Raw genomic sequence first — 8566 nt, forward strand, 5'->3', positions numbered from 1 at the left:
TTAACACTTTGAATAAATTTAACAAAACTATTTATTGTGTAGGACATTGCACGTGAGTTCAGTTCAATCACATATCGATGGTCTCATGGAGATGTTTTCCAGATCGCTAAAGGTGAACCTACTTGGAACTTTTAAATCAAAAAAGACCGCCTTATCACGTAGAAGAATTCATGACTAGCAATGGGTACATTTCTCACCGCCATCACACACTAATTATTATTGAGTGTGCTATCATTTGTAATTTATTTAAACTTCAATTTTTGGGTACATGTATTTGTGTTGCTTGCATCATTTCGCGTGGACATAAGCTTATACTATTATTATTGTTATTATCATTTTAGTCATTTTTGTTTTGTGTTCATACTAATACCGTGTTGTTGTTCGATGTCCACTTGTAGTTATTGAAGTTCTATCACTCATGTTATAAATTTATTTGTAAATCAGTCTCTCATTATAAAATTTGGATTTAATAAATATGTTTGAATTTTTAGATGATATGGAGCGACTGGTTATTGGTAGCGTTGTCTTGAATTTTGTCGAAATTGAAATATTTAGCGACCTCGTTATTGTTTATTGATTGTGTGCATCGAATTATATGTGTATGTTATTTATAATTGATATTTTAATCATTCGACCTATATTAGTTTTGTCATTCGGTTGAAATTTTTTAATTAGTCTATTTGTTTGTTCGAGATTTTCTTGAAAATGGATTTATTTGCTCATAAATCTAGAATTATCGAAAATAGATGATATTAGAGGAAATTCCTAGAAATGCTCAGAATATAGAGAAAATGAAATATATTTTTATTAGTGTAATTAAATACAAAATTGGTAATATGACCAATGATATACATGGATGGTGGATTAACTCTGGTGTGACCCTCCTTGTTGTAAAACAAAAAATGAACTGTTTTAATGCAATTCGGAAATTGTTTACGTATTTTGGTTATAACTTTAACCCTTGTCGATAGATTTAAAATGGTAAATGAAGAGATGTAATCAAAATTTAGTGGTCAATTTTTATATGAAGCCAGAAATTTATTATTTCGAGATGGTATAGAATCATTGTTGAAATATACGATGAAAATATCAAATCACTTAATTGTGAGGGAACCGAGATTTATGGTTGAGATTAAGGATGTTAATGTATCATACGTACTGAATATGATTATTTGGAAATGACGATATCATATCAGAAATTTTGTGACACACAAAATAGGGTGAACAAATTGAAATTGAGATATGGATGATTTATTTGAGATATGTGTTTAATTTAATCTGGTCAAAATAATGAACCAACCCGAATATTGAGAATAAACCATATTTCTCTGTAAGTATCGACTGTGATATTGATAATCCAAATTCAATTTTGGGAAATCAATTTAATTTTGGTGGAAGGAATTTTGAAATGTTAAATTCATGACATGGTGAGTATTGTTTTATCAAATATAAGTGGTTTATTAAAACTAATGGCTACTAGAAGTTTTTGGCCGACACTGAATGGACTATGTTAGTTTGATTGCACTCGAAAATATACGAGTCAGTATAAATGGATTGTTCTTCTAATGTATACCAAAAACATACACCCTATGAAAGTTGTAGTTAAGAGAAAATTATTTTTATTTCGGTTTTAACGAATAGTGGTCATGTGCATTTTTTAAAACGACATCAACTCGGAGATTTAGTTTGACTTGCATGTTAAAAGCAAAATAAAAATAAATGTAAATATGGGAGATGATTTAATTATTATTTATATTAATTGCAAAATTTATTGAGACCGTTACAATTGCATGGGTGGAGAAAATGAATAGATAACCTGCATATGAAGAATGATTTACAGTCGAAAAAGCATATTCGTTTCTATTTTCGTAACTCGACATACATTTTCTACGTTCATATCAACATAAATAATAAACAAATATTTTGCTTTAAAGCCAACACATGAGTGTAACATCATTAGCTCTTACAAACATCTATTAGCCCATATGGTCAAATGACCATTGTACCTGCAAATGTCACACACAACTAGCTTTGGTAAACTAAACTCTCCATGAACTTGCATATGCTCAAAGTACGGTTTCAGAGTTGAAGCTTATAAGCTAAAGTTTTTAAAACAGAAGCATCTCCAGTTGTCTAGTCAAATGAAAAATCTAATTAAAAAAAGTAAAGCCAACAGCACACTTCTTCTTCGGAGACTTCTCTGTTACAGCCACCTTCTTTTGTACAATGATCCAGTACTGTCCCAACCTAGCTTCATTCTTTTTACACGGGAAAGTGCCTCCACTCAAGACGGTGATGTATGATCGGACTATCTGTGCAGATATCGGCAATTGGCGCCATTCCGACATCCCCTGGGAGTGTTGAAGTACGTGCACGGCTTCTGATGCCGATTCACCGTAGATGGTCGTTGCCCAACTATTTGAGTGTTTGCACCCAACGAGGAGCAGTTCATGGGAGGGGTTGAGTGACTAAAGGCGGCTATCATATTGGCAGCAGCCTGCTGGTTGACCATTAGCAATGTAACCAAATCATTCACTAAAGGATTCAGACCCATTGCTGTTAGAGCAGTTTGTCCTGAGACAGTGTACGGGTGCATCTGGAGTAGAGGTGAATTCCTATGCAGAAGGGATGGCAGCCCATTTAGTGGTGGCTGTAGGCTTGCGGTTTGTGGCAAAGAAAATGTAGCCACTGGTGATATTGGAGGTTCCATTCTCATACCAGCGACAGTTCCATTTTCACTGATTGGACTCTCAATCTCCATATCCGATTCCCAGTTGGTACTTGGTGAGGAATACAGAGGTGACATTGCGGCCATTGTTGCTTCTAGTGATGGTATGTCATTGTTAATTAGGCTCTTATTGCTGCTTGATGTGACCATTGAAGAAACGGTTATTGGAGGGGCAGAGGATTCACCAGTAATACAATGTGAATTATGTCCAGGAGTTGTATTTTCCCTTGGAAAGGTAAGTAACGATTCAGGAATGGTTGCGATGGCACTGGCACATGACCTTCCTTTAGCTGTCGAATCACATATTTTTATCAGCTTGTCGACGTCTCCTGGGTTCTGTAGGAGATGGGCTAGCAAGTCCAGGTCAAGAACATCCTGAGCAGGTACCGAAGATGTCCAAGCAATGGGTTTCGGGATGACCACTCCAGTATTTTCTCGGACACGGTAAAACTGGTCAGGTGTTTCGCTTGGAACTGATTTTGTTGCCTCGATTCCAGTGAAACTTTGCCGGCTGAAAAACTTACGAACAGTATCTGTGTTGAGCCATTGCATGAACATGCCCAAACCAACTGCAGGTTCACCTTGCCCCAATGCGACGCCATTTAAAGCATTTACGGCATCAATAGCGAGGGCCATTGTTTCACCATTCATGGAGGAACTAGTCAGAAATGGTGAACTTTTGCTGAGCAGGTTGCCTTCCTCCTCCGTGGGCATTATCGGGATTATTGGGATTGTGCTGTCAACAAGGTCAGTAGGCTCCCTATGAAGCCTGACATTGAAACCAAAAGTAAAAAAGTAATCAGAGGTGCTAAATTGAAATAAAGTTAAAAAGTAGACTCGGGGAACACTACAAGAATTCTCGATAATGCCAACGAAAATTAACAACGGATAACATTCCGTTGACAGTTACTAACAAATTGCCAACGGAATATAAGATTTTAAAAAATCAGTAGAATAACAACGGAAGCCCAATTGAACACCAACAAATTATTTAATGACGGAATTTTTCGTGGGTAAAATAGGCGCCAAAAAAGCCCGCCAAAACCTGCCAACAGAATTGCCAATGGATTACAATCAGAATTTTGGCTACGAATTAGTAACGGAATAGCAAATAATTACTAACAAAAGCTAACAATTTGCTAACGAAAATGATAAACTGTATTCCGTTAGTATTCCGTTACTAATTTGTTATAAATGTAGATCGGTTAACGTTATATCTGTTATTGTTCCGTTAGTAAATGTAATAATTAAATTTAATGCGAGCACCTACCTTATCAACCAACCTTACTTCCGAGTTCAGATTAATTACTTACTTTATTTATTTTCTTCTTCTCATCTCAAAATATAAACAGCATCTCAACATTCTCAACATTCTTCTTCTCATCTGAAAATCAAATTAAGGTCAGTGGTTTTCTGTAACTTCACTAATTAAACTGTGTTTTACGTTATTAATTAATTTTTTCAGTAGCCGGTTTGCAAATTTTTACTGATGTTGCTATATATATATGCATTGTAATTATTATAGCTTGCAAGTCTTTTGAAAAAGTTTACACGATGTGTGGCAATTTTGTGGCCATTCTGTTACGAATATATGTTACCAACCGATTTTCTACTCGCCAACGGAATAGGTCGTTAGCAATAATGAAATGAATTATAGTTTTTGTTAATTTTATGCATTAAAATACCGTAAATGTTAATTAGTCTGCTCATTTAGGGATTTCTTAATTTTCTTATTATTGTCAATTTGAACAGATATTGCATTTATCTTGCTAGTGACCAAGTACATTGATCTGTTAAATGTTGTTAAAATATGAACATGTACTTTAATTAACATATGGAGGATATGTGCATTTAGATATTTGGTTATACTCTGCTCATTTAGATACCTGGTGAATGTGGGTTTTAATTAACATATAAATTATTTGATATTTTTCTTAAACTGTATGTACGTATAATTATTTGATATTTTTTGCAGGTTACTAAACGTTTAAAATGAATAATGATCGGGATTGGATGTATCAAAGAAAAGATAGTCGGGGATTTTTAACTCGAAATTTTATTAATGGGTTGGAAAATTTTATGCAATATGTTATTTCTCGAGAAGAGTCCATGAATGGGACAAGTATTCAATGTCCATGTTTCAAGTGTGAGAATCGTCAATTCTGGAATGCGGAGACCGTGAAATTACATATACTGAAAAAAGGATTTGTGAGGGGTTATTATGTGTGGGATCGACATGGAGAGCCATATATGGCTAGACAAAGTGGAGAACAGTCCTCCACACATCATTCCAATACCCAAGGTGAAAGAGATGATGTCAACCTAATGTATAACATGGTGATCGATGTTGCTGGTCCAAATTTTGATCCGGAGATTCCAAATGCAGAGGCACAAAAGTTGTATGATATTCTAAAGTATTCTGAGAAAGAGTTATACGAAGGTTGTGAAACTTCTCAGTTGTCCGCTATGGCTCAGATGTTAAGTTTGAAATCTGACCATCATTGGTCAGAGACATGTTATGATCAGACGTCACAGTTCTTCAAAGGCATCTTGCCCCAAGATAATATGTTTCTTGATAGCTTTTACAACACGAAGAAGTATATGGAAGAATTGGGGCTTCCTTCCGAGCATATTGATTGTTGTGTTAATGGATGCAAGATATACTGGGGTGAAGACATCAATATAGAGTCATGTAAATTTTGTTCACATGCGAGATACAAAACAAGACTTAACAGATCCAAGAAGGAGAGAAAGAAAGTTCCTTTTAGTAGGATGATCTATTTTCCATTGGCACCGAGATTACAAAGATTGTATGCTTCACCTACGACAGCAACCCATATGAGATGGCATGCTGAACATGATCAAGAAGAAGGTGTGATGCGTCACTGTTCAGAATCGGAGGAGTGGAAACAATTTGATAGAGCACATCCCTCATTTTCCTCAGAGACGAGAAATGTTAGATTGGGGCTTTCTGCTGATGGATTTCAACCATTTGGGGCAACAGGTAAACAATATTCTTCTTGGCCAATTATAGTACTTGTGCCCGGGCCAAAAAATCCAAAACAGAAGATAGATGTTTTTCTTCAACCATTGATTGCTGAGTTGAAAATGTTGTGGGAAGTTGGTGTGGAGACATGGGATAATTCTTTGAAACAAAATTTTCGTATGCGAGCTGCATTGATGTGGACTATTAGTGACTTCCCTGCTTATTCAATGTTGTCTGGATGGAAAACTGCTGGCCATTTAGCTTGTCCTCATTGTGCTCACGATCATGATGCATATAATCTTTCACATGGTGGAAAGACTACATGGTTTGATAATCATCGAAAGTTTTTACCCGCCAATCATCCATTTCGAAAGAATAAAAACTGGTTTACAAAGGGAAAGATAGTGACTGAATCTGCCCCTCCGGTCCGAACAGGTGAAGATGTGTTTCAAGAAATTCAGTCACTTGGTTTGATGAAAATTATATAATTGGGAGGTGCTGAGCACAATGCTAAAGTCATTCAAGCTTACAACTGTGGATGGAAAAAGAGAAGCATCTTTTGGGATTTATCATATTGGAGGACATTAACGATTAGACACAATCTTGATGTCATGCATGTTGAGAAAAATGTCTTTGAAAATATCTTCAACACTATCATGGCCATTGAAGGAAAAACGAAAGATAATTCTAAGGCAAGAGATGATATTGCAATGATTTGTCGAAGACCAGAGTTAGCAATTGATGAATTGACACGGAAGTATCCGAAAGCATGTTATAGCTTAGACAAAAAGCAAAAGCAAAAAGTGTGTGAATGGTTGAAAGATCTGAAATTTCCTGATGGATATGTGTCAAATATGGGGCGTTGTATTAACATGAATAAATACAAGTTATTTGGGATGAAGAGTCATGATTGCCACGTCTTTATGCAACGACTTCTTCCCATTGCTTTTCGGGAATTTCTTCCGAATAATGTTTGGGAGGCTGTGACAGAACTAAGCCTTTTCTTTAGAGATCTCACTTCAGCTACTTTGAGGACAAGTGACATGCGTAGACTTGAAGAACAAATTCCTGTTATACTCTGCAAGTTAGAGCGTATATTTCCACCGTCATTGTTCGACTCTATGGAACATCTTTTAGTGCACTTGCCATACGAAGCACGCATTGCAGGTCCTGTACAGTATCGTTGGATGTACCCTTTTGAAAGATTTTTACGTCACTTGAAAAGTAATGTGAAAAATAAAGCTCGAGTTGAAGGATCAATATGCAATGCTTTTTTGGTTGAGGAAGCTTCCACTTTTTGCTCACACTATTTTAAGCCCCATGTTCAAACAAAGCATAGAAAAGTTCCAAGAAACGATCCTAGTGGAGGTGGGGAGAGTTTTGGAGGAAATATTTCTATATTTTCTCATCCTGGACGTTCACATGGGAGTGTCAGCATTCGTTATTTTGATGATCGAGAGTACATGGCAGCTCACAACTATATATTGTTTAACTGCCCTGAGGTTGCATCATATATCGAGTAAGTTAATTTACTATAATCACACACTTATATTTCCCCATTAATCCCTATTATCTGATTAGTTTATTTTTGTGTAATCAGGATTTTCATAAATCAGCTGCGTGGACATAATCCACATATAACTAGTGTTGAAATTGATCGGGGCTTGGAAAGTGATTTTGCGATGTGGTTTAAAGCTTATGTAAGTTAAATTGATACATTTATATTTAATATTATATAACTGTGAACTATTTTTTCCGCATTCTAATAGTCGCCATTATATTTTTTCAGGCTCAAAATTCATCACTGGTACCAAATGAATATGTTCGCGATATTTCATTGGGACCTCTTCGTTCGGTTAAGTCGGTACCAATTTACTATGTGAATGGGTATACATTTCATACACGAGAATATGGGGCTGATAGGTCAACGTTCAACAGTGGCGTATGTATCAAGGGATCGAATTATAGCGAGGCTTTTAATGATTACTTTGGAATGGTTGAAGAGATTTTGATTGTCGAGTATCCACGTTCACCGGTCAAGAAAACAGTTTTGTTTAAGTGTCAATGGTTCGATCCTACACCCAATGTTGGAACAAGAGTTCATCCACGTTATAACATAGTTGAGGTCAATAAAAAAAAGAGATTGCGTGTGTATGAACCATTTGTACTAGCAATACAGGCCATGCAAGTCTACTTTTGTAATTATCCAAGTCTTAAACGAGACAAGATTGATTGGCTAGTTGTATGCAAATTAAAGGCTCGGTCACTTGTTGAACTTCCTCAAAACTCGACATCGCATCAAGAACCGTTCCAAGACGAAATTCCTACACATCTAAATGATATTAGTACGGATGATATTCCAATACATCTAAATGATGAAAGTGGGATTGGAATAGATTTAGATGATGGTGATGAAACTCCGGAAGAAGAAATGGAATATGAAACCGAAGAAGACGGATCCTCAACAACTGAAAATACCGAAAATAGTAGTAATACTTGTGAAGATAATAACAGTAATTCATCCGAATAAATTTTTTCGCCTATCAGGTATGTAAAATTTTTCTGAATATTTGATGTAATATTTATGAGTTATAATGAAAATACTTATATATATATATATATCTATTATATATATATATATATTTATAAAATCAAAATAGTAGTGCACATATTATCGAGTATAATATTTTAATTATATTTTATAAAAAATATAAAAGCAGGGACATGTGAGAATCTGGGTCGGAGACACATAACAAATTAGGGTTTTTCTCTCTCTGGAAGGAGGCGGGCGAATAGAACTCTAAATCGAGAGGTGATGAAGATGAAGAAATTGGCAAATCTTTTATCTGTAT

The 8566-nt window shown here is 35.5% G+C and overlaps 1 pseudogene; it reads left to right on the top strand.

The window, feature by feature from the left end:
• Positions 1-4837: 4837 nt before the first annotated feature.
• Positions 4838-8244, top strand: LOC141699926 (uncharacterized; annotated as a pseudogene).
• Positions 8245-8566: the final 322 nt, after the last annotated feature.

The sequence above is a fragment of the Apium graveolens genome, unplaced genomic scaffold (assembly GCF_009905375.1).
Source record: "Apium graveolens cultivar Ventura unplaced genomic scaffold, ASM990537v1 ctg1502, whole genome shotgun sequence".
NCBI classification, from domain to species: domain Eukaryota; kingdom Viridiplantae; phylum Streptophyta; class Magnoliopsida; order Apiales; family Apiaceae; genus Apium; species Apium graveolens.